General features: G+C 46.5%; 1 long non-coding RNA gene across 1 annotated transcript in view; it reads left to right on the top strand.

The window, feature by feature from the left end:
• The window catches only part of LOC111870928, a 44,055-nt gene extending 30,270 nt beyond the window's left edge, over positions 1 to 13,785 (top strand). Inside the window, exons 2-3 of the long non-coding RNA XR_002843954.1 lie at positions 13,321 to 13,509; positions 13,747 to 13,785. This is a non-coding gene — a long non-coding RNA (uncharacterized LOC111870928). The remainder of the gene's footprint in view (positions 1 to 13,320; positions 13,510 to 13,746) is intronic.
• The last annotated feature ends 2,025 nt before the right edge of the window (positions 13,786 to 15,810 follow it).

Below are 15,810 nucleotides of genomic sequence, written 5' to 3'. Positions count from 1 at the left end.
TCGGGAATCGAACCCGGACATCTGGATCTCTAGCCAGGAACTCTGACCACTAGACCACAGAAGCGGTATCCGTTATATTAACAAAAATGCACGAAAGAAATATTCTAGAAGCATTTTTATTGAAAACGAGAGAACCTACGCCTTACTAACTTATCACATCTCCGTCTGACGCCTGAACGTACACACGTTTCATGGGCTACTTCACGTTTAACTTGTGTCAGCCCAGGTCCGGTGTCTGTTCTTAGAGACATGAATGCTGGAAGGTCGCGAGTTCAATTCCCGATGAGGTCATTCGATTTTTCAATTGACCTAACCCGTCCAGCCGCACTATGGCTCTGGGGTCGACTCAGCCTCTAACAGAAATGAGTACCAGGAATCTTCCTGGAGGTAAAGAGGGCCGGCCTGACAATTTCACTGCCACCTGTGAGCCGATTTTCTAAAAAATGTGGGAGTCTCGACGTCTTACAATACTATAGATCCCCACGGCCTGTTACAGAGATGGCTTTATGTTTTCTCAATCCTCCCCCATCTACGCTTAAGTCTACTAAGTTGTTTATTTCTTTCTGGATTTCGAACCAAATTTTGTATGCATTTCAGTTTTCCTACACACGCCCCACTCGTCAGTTTCTTGTGGTGACGTTGCTCGCTGTGTGGCCACTTACGCTCTTGTGTGTTGTCTGAGGGCCGGTTCTTGCAGGGCTCGACACTGCCTGAGCAACCGTATCCGGTGTCGATCAGTCCTGATGGATCACGCGGACGGGCAGAGTAGAGATAAACTGTCATCTCCCTCGGACATGGGCACCAATTTGAATGCATCACTAATTACTGCTACATTTTATTGCCATGTCAATGAAATTAAGCGTGACCAGTTTCAGTAGAGATGATATCGCCTTCACGCAGACCGCTGATGTGACCTGCTCGGTGGTTTGTCTCGTCATTAACATTCTCCGGCCTGAAGTTTAGCAGAGCTGTAAAAGCTGGTCCTGGCCAGCGCAGTCTTTCTTGCTTTGAGTTCCCGTCTGAATCCATGACCATATTTCCTCCCCCCCAAGAAATGGGCCTTCTCTCCGTCGAGAGGAGGGGTTAGTTTTTCTGAGTTCAGCCCTGACCACGCAGCACACTATCACATCTTTGGTATTTAAGTTCGGGACCTCGTCTCTTGACATATCACTTGGCTAGTTACAGAATAAGGAATTTCTTACATTTTAATATTATCCTCCCACCCACGCTTGCATCCCTCAAGTGGCGTTATGCAAACAAACCTGAGTAATGTCTCCCTGTGGTTGCCCACAGCGCTGTGCCTCTGTCCGGCGTCGTATTCCCCCTGGGCTAGGCTGCACACAATGCCTACTGANTATCGCATTAACAATAGCCGCAGTTCTAGGGCGGTGTCGGTCTGTCAGATCACCCTCCACTCAATCAATACGATACAGCTAATAGCCAGGGAAGCCACATCTGGCAGGTGCTTTTCGCAATTTGATTCCTTTGCTTAAGTGCTTATGCAGCTTGTATGCACCGGCGGTACTGCGGGCTGCAGGACATATAGGGGCAACAGACCTCTCTCCTCTCCTCAACGCCCAGTGGGTTCCGAGGGCTGACAGCTCACATAGTGGAGTTCTACCTTCACTCCCCCATACGTCTTCATGCCGCGGTGATTAATTAATTAAGCCTCGGGATAGGTTTACCTTTACCTTTGTTAGTATGGTTCTCTTGTCTGCAAGAAGAGCGGGGAGTTGGGGGGCATGCTTGAGCATAACAGAGAGACAGACAGATAGGGTGCATATGTTTCTATGCAGTCTCCCAGATCGTTACTAGTGTTTCGGAGAAACGTTTTTCTTCCATCTTCAGAGTAGAAGAATACGATGATATTTCACGAGCATCGTATCTCAAAGGACAGCGGTCAGTCCCCCAAATGTAGCTTCACTGGGTTGACTAATGAAACAGGAGCATGAGGACAGGACATGTAGCAGGCACGAGAAGGCGAGAAATGCACACGAACATTAATCTGAGAACAAAATTGGAGAGACCTACACATAGATGGTATGATAGACATGGTGTGGATTGGATTAAGCTTGCTCGCGATACTGACCGGATGAGCGGGCGATTATGAACTCATAGAGAACCTTTGCGTTTCACAAGACGCAGGCAACTTCTTGACATGAAAGCAGTCGCGTTTTCTCACCGTTTAGTCTGGTAGATCTCTGTACCCTGAAGACGGAGGCAGCGGTAGGCTGATAACGGTATCCCTGACTGCCCGGCGTCCTTTCCCAGGGGACAGGGCCCTAACTAGCAGGTGCACTAATGGAAACATTATCGGCTGTGGAGCTCTCTATTGTGAATGTCTGACGACTTCTTGCTGTGTACATCTGTGTGAGTGTTATGGTGAGCTTGGTGGCTCACTGAAAACGGAAGCCAATCGGCGCCTGTCAACAACACGCCTCTTGACATTCAAAACAATTTCAACTTGCCATAAGTTAGTGGAAAAGTGTTATATGGCGTAAACTGTTTTATCTTTGTTCTCACTTTGATCATTACGTAATCCTGTCTGGAACCTGCTTCACAGTGGGATTCCTTACAGGAATGGACGCCTTTGGAGGTCTCTCTCCCGGGCTTCGCCCTGTCCGTTAACGGTACAGTATTTTGGACACAGACTTAATGCTTTCCCGAAAACGGGATGGGAGTCCGGGGTTGTACAGGGGTTCAGTTCTGGATCCGAAGGTTCAGACATATGTTTCAGTCTTTCAACTGCAATTGCTTCAAATTTACATTGCTTTTACTATCAGATCGACTAAGGGACATCAACAATTGAAATATAAATGGGACAATAAATGTAAGGGATCATTAGACGATACGGCTCGAGTTTCCAGGGCATTCACAGGCTTCATACACGGTTCAATTAACATTTTCTCAAAATTCATTATTCCCGGGACCTCGTCGGATTCAGACAGGGGACATTTCGGAAGACGGCGTCGCAAGAATCGTCGCTTGGCTTTCGGTTTCCTAAAGAAGCTGTCCAAAATTCGAAATTGGACTTCCGATTAGTAAGGCCAAACATTCGGTAGCTTAGTTGGTTGTGGCACTATGCTAGAAGCTAGAAGGTCGCGGGTTCGATTCCCGTTGAGGTCATTGGATTTTTTTTTCAATTGATCTAACCCTTCCAGCCGCACTATGTCCCTGGGGTCGACTCAGCCTCTAACTGAAATGGGTACCAGGAATCTTCCTGGGGTTAAAGGGCGGCCGGCGCATAAGGCTGATAATCTTACAGCCATCTGTGAGCCGATTGTCTAGAAAATATGGGAACCTCGACGTCTCACACCCCTATGGGCCTCCAAGGCCTGTTACAGGGACAGCTTAACCTTTCTTTTTTTACGTTTACGTCTAATGGATGTCCATTTAATAGACCGTGAGCCTGGAGTCGGAAAGTTGTAGGCCAAGGTACAAGACTGTATATATGTACAGCTGGTTTATGTGATCTTCTGAGTTATGGCGCAGTGTAGTCTTGTACGTGGCTGCAGATATTTGGGAGGATGGTGGTGACTTGTACCCCAGAAACATTGGTACTCCTGATAGAGCCACGTATGTATAACTGTGAAATTTACCTGAAACAGGAAGCTAATTTAAGAGTATGATATTGGGGTGACGTGCTATGGCATGACGTTCATGCCAAATTTTGCGAGAAATTGTTAACTGGATCAAAGTTGAAACGGAGACACATATACACACATGCAGCATAGTAATTTTATAAGCTTGCTTTTGTTTCCATAGGCAAGGACAAAAGAAAGTCTTCTCTGACGTACTGANTTTCGCTGCGCCTCCCTCTCTCTTCTAAGCGGCACACTGTAAGAAAGTGACGAAGACTAAAAGTGTAGGGTTTGAAGTTTTCACGGCGGTGACTATGAAGAATGCCATTTTCTGGGATGTGACGCCGTGTAGATCTTGTGTCAACTGACGTTTCGGAGGAACGTATCGCCTCCATCTTCAGGTTATAAGAATCCTTGAGCGAGGAACCAGCTTGAGCGGGTGTCCGCAGGGTGCAGTGCAGCAACGTTCTCACACTGGTTCCTCGCTCGTGGATTCTTATACCCTGAAGATGGAGGCGATACGTTCCTCCGAAACGTCAGTTGACACAAGATCTACACGGCGTCACAATCCAGAAGACGGAATTCTTCATAGTGAACGCCGTGAAACCCTCAAACCTTACATGAAGAGACTTGAGGTTGTGAGCATGAAACCTTTGCATACCAATGTTTCGCATTACTGAGCAGTGTCCACAGAGATCCTCTTTACCACTTGGAGATTCTGCTTACATTTTGTTCAGAGGTCAGTGGCGTGGCGCAACTTCAGCAGTCATTTGTTGTCGGTGTTCTCATGGTGACAAGTGTTCTGTGGCCAGGCCCCAAAACCAGGGATGATAAAACTCATTTCGTGGCAGAAGGAAATCGTCTGTATTCCGAAGAATATTGCAGGTGTTATCAAAACACACTATCAGATAAAGAGACAATAGTGTGTGGGCAGCCACACACACAGACATGTTCACACAAATGCAGACGTAAGTGAGAAATCGTTGTTTGCTTTATCGGGCTGTGACTGGCACCCCTGTATGTCCCATTCCAAAGGTGGCTCTACTGCTACAAATGTGATGCAGGAAGTTATTGTGCACACTGTGAATGCTCGGGGTGAGGAAGTGCGAACACGGGGGCCCTGCTGTTCTCAATCTACCTTGCTCCGTTCAGAAACTACATCTACTGTTTACACAAAGGGACCCGGCATGGCTCAGTCAGTATAGTGAAGGACAAAAGAGGAATCGGGTTCAATTCCCATCAAGGGCAAGAGATTTTTCGTTTTTCCATAGCGTCTAGACAAATCCTGGGGCCATCCAGACTGCAATGATACCGAAGTTACGAGGAGTAAAACGGCCAGGGAGTGAAGCTGACCACTTACCTCCAACTAGTGCCGAGGTCAAGAAAATGTGGATCTATACATTCACACCCCCATACGCCTTCGCAGGGACAAGTTCACCTTTTTATGTGAAGATCATGTGTGTCCGTCTGTCTATGACCTAACGTGTTAGACATATTTGCCTTTAAGTAGATATGGGTCAGTTTCGCTGAAGCTACTTAAGTAGATAAACAGGCGGTAAGTACTCTTAGTAATCTGGGATCGCTACGTCATGAAGTGCGTGTACATGCTGTGCAGTAGTATAGGAAGTTCCTGATTTATCCTTAGAATGTATTATTAAAATTTGTGTACGTCATTTTAATATTTATCATTCCTAGTTATTCTTAAGAGTGTGGTTCTGTATGGGTGTGAAACTTGCTCTCTGACATTAAGGGAGGAACACAGACTGAGGGTGTTCGAGAACAGGGTGTTGAGGAGAATATTTGGACCGAAGAGAGATGAAGTGACAGGAGGTTGGAGAAAACTGCATAATGAGGAGCTTCATAACTTGTGCTCTTCTCCAAGTATAATTAGAATGCTCAAGTCAAGGAAGATGAGATGGACATAGATTGTAGCACGCATGGAGACGAAGAGGAATGCATGTAGAATTCTGGTCTAATAGCCAGAAGGAAAGAGACCGCTAGGAAGACCTAGATGTAGGTGAGAAAATAATATTAAAATGGAGCTCAGACTACGATAGCACGGACTTAAATTATCTGGCTCAGGATAGGAACCTTTGGAGGGCTCTTGTGAACACGGTAATGAACCTTCGGGTTCCATAAACTGCTGGGAAATGCTTGAGTGTCTCAGCGACCGGCATCATCACAAGAAGGGCTCAGCTCCATGGAGATGCTCATCCTGAAATCTTTATTTTGAATATTCGTCAGTCCTCTTCTCCGTAGCGTCCTCTGAACCGAAACTTTTGTGGATGTTGGTTTACGTTAAGAGCAATTTTTAAGCGACCCTTACACATGGTGATTCTCAAGGGCTCTTTTATGTTCTTTCATTCATGGATGCCTAGGAAAGCAGAATATATAGCCCATGGCAGAAGTTACACTTGCTGATTTTCACACTTGTTCTTGTGTGTGAGCATTGGTTCTGCCCAGCTGGGGCGATGTTGCGACATTCACTGCTTCGACACGCCCAACTGCTTCCACTTGGCGCAGCCCTTGAGCCCCTCAACTGCACTGTGTGTAGGCCACCATTGTGTTCCGCCATTCACAGACTTGTTGTACACTTGTACCGAGCCCCTTTATGTTCTTCTGCGGGCTTTCTTTGCCGACGGAGGGTCAATCGACATAAAAATGCAGCGTCCACATTCCTGGCTATTATGGAACACAGATGAAAGGCGTTTTGGGCCAGAAACTTGTAATAGTTCTCTATAAGTTACGACTCTCTACCCAAACCTTCGGGCGTTGTGAAGACACTGCAGTTTGTTCACAGCTTCACACGGGGTGAAACTGAGTCTACTTGGCACAGCGGCCACTCTTTGGCCTATTGTACCAGTCTTAGGTGATAGATGGTGGTCGGTGGAATAATAATTGGCAGGGGAAACCGAGTTACTCTGAGAAAGCCTGCCCCAGTACCTCTTTGTCCATCATAATTCCCATATAACCTGACCCATGCTCGAACCCGGGCAGCTAAGTTGGGAAGCCGGCGACTAACCTCCTGATCTATGGCGCGGCCTTCTTCACAGAGGGTTACTGGGCAGTGTCAGGCCTCATGAACATATTCTAACGCGTTTTCAAATAAATTAGACGAATTAATCTGTTCTAAGTTCCTGAAGTTTGTCCGTCGTCTGGTATTCCAAGCAGAACACAGCGTTTCGGAAACTATATCTGTTTCCGTCCTCAGGTAAAATAGGTCCAGTGACGGAGATTGTTTCTAATGGAACCGACTGAACAAGGGGCTTACCTTCCTTGCACCTGATGATGAAAACAGGCAGTCTCTCCCCCCCCCCCCATTTACAGTGCCCACATTAAATGGCTTAGAAAGAAAAACGTTTTCCTGGACTCCGTACTCAGGTCGATGGAAAATATCCAAAATATTTGCAACGTTCTGTCTGCTATTCTCAGAACGCTGGCTTCCGTCTTCGAGGTGTGGGATAGGCTAAGCAAGGAGCGAGCGCGACCCAAGCATAATGCATCTACAGGACTACAAGCCGTCAACTAATCTTCAAAAAGCGCTCAAAATTATGGTGACGCCGTCTTTAAAATTATTCATGGACTTTAGTTTTCTGTGTGTATACAACCGCGAGGCAGTGTGGACCCATACTACCCACCAGGAAGTGCTCTGAAACGAGTCAGCCAATCGCATCGGAGTTTTGGGCGATGGGATTCACCCTCTCGCTCATGTTCCAGCAATCTGCCTGCTGCTCTTGTAACTAGCGCGGTTTCCCATATACACGGGACATTATCCACGTGGCTTCCTCTCGCACCCGTAACCACTTTGCGTTCCTTCTCTTGTTTGGGTTCGAGACGTTTCTTATCGCTCATTTTCCGATCATGGGCCCTCGCTAAATTTGACTGGACTTTCATCTTGCATATTACGAACGAAAGTCTACAACAGGTTACAGATACAGACCTGTAAGTTAATTATATTCTCACGTGTATGAGTGTGACTATAGACGGGGTTTGGATTGGTGAATGGAATTAGCGACCACTTATAGACACGACTCGGAATTACAAGCAGTTGCAGTGTCACCGTTAATCTCAACTGTTCACAGATCACCACAGCACCAGCTAAGTCTCTTTGAAGACTGCTACGTCTTCACCAGCCGTTCCCCCGTAACGGCTGCTAACAGCGGAGATTCTTCAGCATGCAGGTTCTGTGCTCACAGCCTCCCGCGCAGAGCTCCTATCAACTGACTTTGTTCCCTGTTTATAACATCTGGACACGGACCGCGTAGAAACACCCCATTTCCAAAAGTAACTCTATTGTTGCGTGAGTATTCATTGCTGCGGAAATGTGTTTACCGAACCGTCACCAAGAAACGGTCGTTGTTTACAGAGTCACCACTTAGCAACGGGCATATACGTCACAATATGTATCGTCTGCTTTAAATTTATACAACTTTGCATTTCATCACGGAACATATTTTTGTGTGCTTTGTTTCGCGACGCTGGTAGCGTCGAATGGAAGGATAATCGACGAACAATGGAATGAATAGTATTTGGAAGGAAGCGGTGGTGGCCTAATCCAGCTAGTATTCCAGAATTACCCCGGAGGGACTGAGGAAAAAATGCATTGCGGCCGAAATTGAAATCGAACTCCCGAGTACAAGTCAAAAGCCAACTTGTTCGCTACCAGAGCTTTAATACTACTATATTGCAGAGTGGATTAATGTGGCTTTAAGAAGTAAGCTATTTGTGCACACTACCCCCCCCCCTCAATCTTCGTGCCCTCGATATGAGAGCACTGCTAAGGACTCTTGTACTCTTCACTGCTGAACTCAAAACGGAAGTGGCGCTTGCCACTGCCTATTCTAGGCCGGTATAGAAACGTAACTCTTCTGTGATTTGGGATAACGGTTAGGCATAATTCTGATGGATTGGAGTATGGAGGGCTGCAGACGGTTTCTGTCTGTTTCCTGTCTCCTTCCGCGGTCCTAACAGACACCACTCGAAGGTCTTACGAAAGCTTTTCCTTTCTGTTACCAATATGTAAGCGGCCTCCATAGTCTAGGGGTAACGTCCCTGCCTCATGACTCAAGGTACGCGGGTTCAAACCCGGCGGAGGTCGTGGAATTTTTAAGGGCGGAAAAATTCAGGGAACAAGTCCTCCGGGAGGGACTTTAAGCCGTGGGTCCCGTGTCGTAGACATGTCTCTAGGAGACCTCTGAGCAAAATTAGGCAAAATGTTTCCCGCCCAAGTAGTTTCCAATGCCTCTGGTAGATCGGGGAAATATCAGGTACCGAGGGCCGACCTCGTTGGCTCAACGGGGCTGATAGCACGCACCAGTACCGGTAGGGTATGGCGACAGTAGAAATGGACCAATAACTGGTCTGAGTACATGGGGAAACCCACCCCCTCTAATAATAATAATAATAATAATAGTATGTACGGTAGCCACGGCTGTTAAGGGGACTCTGGGTGCGATTAGATGCATCCTCAGCCCTAATCTTTATGTTTAATTACATGAGTAAATTCTAATTTCATTTGATTGCAGTTCCTTCCTTAATATTTTAGCTGCTATATACTGTGAAGCCGAGAAGGAAAGTCACTGTATCCCGGGCGAAGAACGGGTACTCCTGTTTGTTCTCACATAAAAATGAACCAGATCCGCAACGCGTCTGCAACATGTAGACCCTAATATAACGAACGAACCACGCAGGAAACAGAAGTAAACGTAAAACAAAAATCAACATCGCTGATACGAAAGAAAACAGAATCGCGATTGAGGAACCAACACTCGACGACGCCGGGCGTCGAGACGACAAGGATGGCTGCCGATTCCTGTGTAGAATCAGTGCCACGTTACTAGGGGAGGGGAGGGGGTCTGAAGTTTGGGTGATTTTTAAACCAGCGCCAAATGCAATTTGTTTCTTTCTCCTTTCCCGCTCGCGACGAAGGCAGACGCAGGGAGGGCGTGAGGCACAGGCTCCTGTTTGCCCATCCTGCTCCTGCATAGTAGGATCTTGCGTATCCTGGCCCGCAGTCGTTGCCAGGATAACAATCAGTAAACTAGACACACAGTACAACGGGAATCACGTGTTCAGCATTGTCCGTTCCTTCGTCCTGAAATGCATTTCTCTGAACGTTACAGAGGGAAGCGCCCGTTATTAACCTGGAATATGGTTGCTTTTGCGTCAGCGTCACAGCACGTAGGTTGTTAGCGAGAAAGTAAAAACAAGGAAATATGATCAAAGTAAGATATTAAAATATATTCATGTAGTTAAAAAACTGGGAATGAGGAGTCGAAAATATCTACTACGGCACTTGAACAGCGCTTCGACAGCTGTGGCTCCCGTACATATTTGTAAGAGTACGAGGAACATTTTGCAATATCTTTCAATGTTCTTTCCTAGCTTCGCGGTAGGCAGTTACGTGTTTGTAGAGGACAAGTCATCAGATGAGCTGCCGAAGTTGGCCTATATCCCTAAATGGCAAGTGAGATGTGTGTGCATCTCGGCTACCATCAGCGTAATAGAACACATTTGCCTAACATTGGCTAGGTATCGGACAAATTACGAAAACACCAAATCGGTTAGCAGATCTAGGTCACGCTCAAAATAGACGCCACAATATTCGATATTTGGTAATGCGCTTAGCGACATTTTTATTTTGAACCTTTAGTGTGGAAACAAAAACAGTTCTTTGGAGATATGGCCTTAATTAGTCTGCATAAAACAGGATTTCTGAAAGCAAACAAAAAGCGTAAATCTATCCCTGTAACAGGGTTGTGAGTCGTCGAGGCTTCCACATTTTCTAGACAATCGACTCACGGATGGCGGCAAGGTTATCAGCTTTACGCGCCGGCAGCCCTTTACCCAAGGAAGATTGACGCCCATTTTGATTAGTGAATTATGAATCCAATGGGATGTGGAAGGAAACGGTAACAAATGAAGCTGTACTTGTACTTAACTAACTGCCTCAAGATCATGACGTAAAAGACGTGGAGGTGTAGCTCCACGCATTATTAACATCTACGCTAATGGAGATGAGCGCTCGGCTTCACGTTTCAACCGCTTTACTCCCGGGACAGAGCCCCTGTACCCATTCTATAGTAGGCTGGATAGGCCCCAGGGCCAACCTGGACGCAGCGGAGAAAAGTCTTTTATCCATGAAGGGAATCGAACCCCGATTACTGGGCTATTCAGCCCCTAGACAGTTGCTATGTCGGCTGACCTATCACAAAAGCGGTTGTGGCCAATTTCAGGGAACTTGCAGGCGTTCTGTTCGAGGGGCTCTGAGAGTCACGAAGAGTTTCGTTCAGAACAGGCGATCTCCGGGGAAAATTGGAAGAGGTAACGCAAAACTGCGACGTTCGGCGTGGCCTGAAAATGCGACTGCGCTTGCGCCTGAGAACTGTAATGTAACGCGTCACAACTTTCTCAGTTCTCAATTTCGGTTTTTTTTTCTGTCCTGTTTGCATGGTTCATCTCAACAGCCCTGTAGGGTGAACTGAGCATGGCAAATAAGGGTAGTTGGGTGATGTGAGGGAGAGAACCCCGCATGTTCGGCCTCCCTACTCGAAACCAATCACGAGTTCGTGGACATTGATTGCTTCAAGCAGAACAGGAAGACCCAGTCAAGCGTAAGTAGGCCTACAGTAGGCTGCAGGCTTTCTCCTGCTCTATAGGAAGTGTAGAAACCCTGATGTGGTCCCTGTCTACCGTTACAGGCCTACAGCAGGCCACAGGCTTTCTCCTGCTCTAGAGGAAGTGTGTAAAACCCTGATGTTGTCCCTGCCTACCGCTACAGGCCTACAGTAAGCTGCAGGCTTTCTCCTGCTCTATAGGAAGTGTAGATGTGGTCCCTGTCTACCGTTACTGGCCTACAGCAGGCCACAGGCTTTCTCATGCTCTAGAGGAAGTGTGTAGAAACCCTGATGTTGTCCCTGCCTACCGTTACAGGCCTACGGTAGGCTGCAGGCTTTCTCCTGTTCTATAGGAAGTGTAGAAACCCTGATGTGGTCCCTACCTACCGTTATAGGCCTACAGTAGGCTGCAGGCTTTCTCCTGCTCTAGAGAAAATGTGTAGAAACCCTGATGTGGTCCCTGCCTATCGTTACAGGCCTACAGCAGGCTGCAGGCCGCCTCCTGCTCTAGAGGAAGTGTGTAGAAACCTTGATGTTGGTCCTGCCTATCGTTGCAGGCCTATAGTAGGCTGCAGGCTTTCTCCTGCTCTAGTGGAAGTGTGTAGAAGCCCTGATGTTGTCCCTGCCTATCGTTACAGACCTACAGTAGGCTGCAGGCTTTCTCCTGCTCTAGAGGAAGTGTGTAGAAACCATGATGTGGTCCCTGCCTACCGTTACAGGCCTACAGTAGGCTGCAGGCTTTCTCCTGCTCTAGAGGAAGTGTGTAGAAACCATGATGTGGTCCCTGCCTACCGTTACAGGCCTACAGTAGGCTGAAGGCCGCCTCCTGCTCTAGAGGAAGTGTGTAGAAACCCTGATGTTGTCCCTGCCTACCATTATAGGCCTACAGTAGGCTGCAGGCTTTCTCCTGCTCTAGAGGAAGTGTGTAGAAACCCTGATGTGGTCCCTGCCTACAGTTACAGGCCTACAGCAGGCTGCAGGCTTTCTCCTGCTCTAGAGGAAGTGTGTAGAAACCCTGATGTGGTCCCTGCCTACAGTTACAGGCCTACAGCAGGCTGCAGGCCTTCTCCTGCTCTAGAGGAAGTGTGTAGAAACCCTGATGTGGTCCCTGCCTACTGTTACAGGCCTACAGCAGGCTGCAGGCCTTCTCCTGCTCTAGAGGAAGTGTGTAGAAACCCAGATGTGGTCCCTGCCTATCGTTACAGGCCTACAGCAAGCTGCAGGCTTTCTCCTGCTCTAGAGGAAGTGTGTAGAAACCCAGATGTTGTCCCTGCCTACCGTCATAAGCCTACGGTAGGCTGCAGGCTTTCTCCTGCTCTAGAGGAAGTGTGTAGAAACCCTTATGTGGTCCCTGCCTATCGTTATAGGCCTACAGCAGGCTGCAGGCTGCCCTGTGTGCTCGAACCCTGATCCTGTTCCAAAATGTATGCATACCTTGTGATCAGTTAGGGAGTATGAAGGTGTTGGCAGATGCGGGTAGACGCCCTCATTTCAGAACATAGAGAGCAGAATGCAAGTTGCTTGCGGCACGGAGACGCGACGGCCGGTCCCCTGTAGTAGCGTCTCTTGCCCGTCGCCATACAGTTCGCTACGTTACTGTCACTTGTATACGTGCAGTTTCTGCGTCTCTCGGAGCACAGCTCAGAGGTTTGCACGCAGGGTTTGTCCATGTGGTCAGAAACTGGGAATGAGGACTTGAACTCTACCGCAACACTCGCACGTCCCTTCAACAGCCGTGGCTACCGCACACACTGGCAAGAGCACGGAGTGAACTTCATAGTCTCACTGGGTGTTCTCTGTTAGGTTCGCTGTAAGATGAAGAAAACAGAAAAGTACAGCATTCAGAAGGTCAAAAATCCTCGGGCCCTGTCTCAAGCCACTGTTTATAACAACAAATCAATATCCTGGCTCTCGTATTGCCCTGATCAGACTGGCGGGTGGGTTAAGCATGGGAACCTCCTAACAGAAAGATGCGCGTTCTCCCCAGTCTCATAGCGTCTCGTCTCCTGCAACTTGCCACTTTCACCTACTCTTCTGCTATGCTTTCTCTCTTTTACAGTTATATTCTGTATATTGCCATTACATATACATTTTGTTCAGTGGTTTATGTTTTGATTTTCTAGTTCCCTGAGAATTTCGGTCAGTGGAGTGGCTTCGTGCTGGCCGAGGTTCGTTTCCCGGCAGGGTCAGTGCTTCTCTCGTCACCAAGATGTCCAGGCTGGTACTGGAGCCTGTTTGCCCTCCTATCTAATGGGAACAAAGCGGCCGGAGCATGAATCCCAGCACTCGGTGTCTGTCATCTAGTGTCAAAGGTAACTGAAGTTGAGAATGTGTGGGTATTTACCTCTGCTCTTCCCAGACACTTTTATTGTGAAGTGTTTAGCCAAAAGAACAGGCTAAACCTCTTAACTATTATAACATGATATTCAAGAGTAACTCCCTCGGAGCTGGGATAGCTCAGTCAATATATGATTTATAAGTAGACTATGGACCAGACGACCAAGGAATCGATTCCCGAGAGAAACAATGGAGTCTTCTCTCTTCCGCAGTGTCCATACCGGCTCTGGAGCTTATCCTACCCCAAAACTTCTGGGATGTGAAGAGCAGACGTCAAGAACGCATGGAGTTATACCTCCAGTCCACCATACGTCTTCATGGCATAGTGCTTGATTAAGTACAAGGAAAACTCTACCCAACATATAATGTTAACTCTTGCTTAAGAACAAAACAGAACTTGAAGCTTTAAGAAATATTAAAAAAATTAAGCATAATGTTCCAAGCATTCCTCTAAGCATTTCAATTACTGCTCTGTTTGTGTATTTCCAGATTTCAGTCAAAACTGACTCCACTATTTCATAACACATCTGTTCATTGCCTTTTAAGTGTGTGGTTTAAATGGTTTCATGTTTATTTCAACATTCCAAATATATTTTGACAAGGCAGGCATAGAATTTGGCTGCCCCTACAATACAGAGGTGCACTATCGCCTGTGATGTGATGTCGTGCTGTCTGGCAGAAGTGTTCTGGAGGATCATGCTGCCTCCATCATCAAGGTGAAGGAGCAAGCACAGGAAGCAGCCAAGAAAGGAGACACCAACATAAGAAGAGCGTTCCAGCTTGTCAAATTCACCAAGGTCAGCCACAAAGTTGGCTTCATGTGGGACACCTTTGAAGCGTTTGTCCACAGAGTGTGCATTTGATCCAACATGGCGGGGGACATTGCAGGTTTGTAAGTTGGTATATCTATTTTGTGATTTAAAAGATAATGCTGATATCTCTACACAACTCTTAAAACTACACAGTAGAAACAGAATGCCTCAAGTGCAGTTCATGTCTGTCCATCTGTCTGTCAACATCTAAGCTGTTGAACACATTTGTTTAAAATTTGGCACGGGAGACTCCCTGCAACAAGAGTTGTCATAAACCTAACATCGAGCCAAATCGATCCATAATTACACTTAGCTTACATTTTCACAGATTCCATGAGCATTCAGTATGGAATATTTCCACCAAATGTTCTTGGGTAGTTTCAGTTTTCAGTGACATTGACCCATAATAGAGTCTATAATCATGTAGAATGCATCCTGTAGTCAGCTTCTGATTGTAGTCAGGCCTGAAGGAAACCATGAGACATCATACTCAGGAAAAGTGGCCTGTATTACAATATACTGAGCTATTGCTGACATACCAATTGACCTGCCTCGGTTTCTGGTGATTTTGCTCATAGTTCCTGATAATGACTTTACATGTGCTAATCTGAGCATTGGCTTAGGTTGTCAAATTTAAACTTTCACTTTGCCAAGATCCAATTGCATTCCTCTGGTTACAGTTTTATGAAACAATTGTCCTTGCATGGATGTCACCAACGAGATCAAGCTTCCACTGCCTTTGGTTCAAACAGAATTTGTTCTGTATTGGAAATATATTATATTATTCATTAACTCATGTTTCTTATATTAAATATAAACTTGAAATTCTGCATGACAAGTTTTGGAGGACTTGAGTAAGAGGGGTGAGCCATAAAACTGGCCCTAGCATTGTGACCTTCAGTGGTCTATTGTGCTTTTTGGAGGACTTGGTAGTTAAACTTACCTATAAGGAGAAGGTGTGTTAAATTTGTGAAAATCTGAGAGCAGACATACTAAGGCCATTTATTACTGAGATGTCAAGATGGGTCAAACAAAGGACCATAAGACAGCACACAAATACAGGCTTTGTATAGTAAGGTATCAGACTGAGTGCAGGTCATGTGAGGTGTGTCACAGCACTCCTACATAACAGTGTTTCTCCTGGTGAAAATACTCCCCCTCAGTCATGCTAACACACAAGAAATATTTCAGTTCTTGTTGGCTTACAGCTACAGCATTACACACCAGATCTGTGATTTTCTATAGCTTCTTCTTTATGAAAATACTTAAGTTGCTTACTCCATAACACATAACTGATGAAGGGACAGGTTGGAGATGAAGCCCTCACCTTAAAGATGGAGAGTGTGATAATTTGCTGCCTGGTCAGGGTTGTCGCACACTTAGGGTGTAGAGATGGTTGAGTGTGGATCAGTGGCGGAATGTAAAGCAACAGTGGAACACTGAAGTCACTTGGAAAAAGATCTA

Source organism: Cryptotermes secundus, unplaced genomic scaffold (genome assembly GCF_002891405.2).
Source record: "Cryptotermes secundus unplaced genomic scaffold, Csec_1.0 scaffold928, whole genome shotgun sequence".
In the NCBI taxonomy this organism is placed as follows: domain Eukaryota; kingdom Metazoa; phylum Arthropoda; class Insecta; order Blattodea; family Kalotermitidae; genus Cryptotermes; species Cryptotermes secundus.
This window is presented reverse-complemented; position numbering and strand designations above follow the sequence as displayed.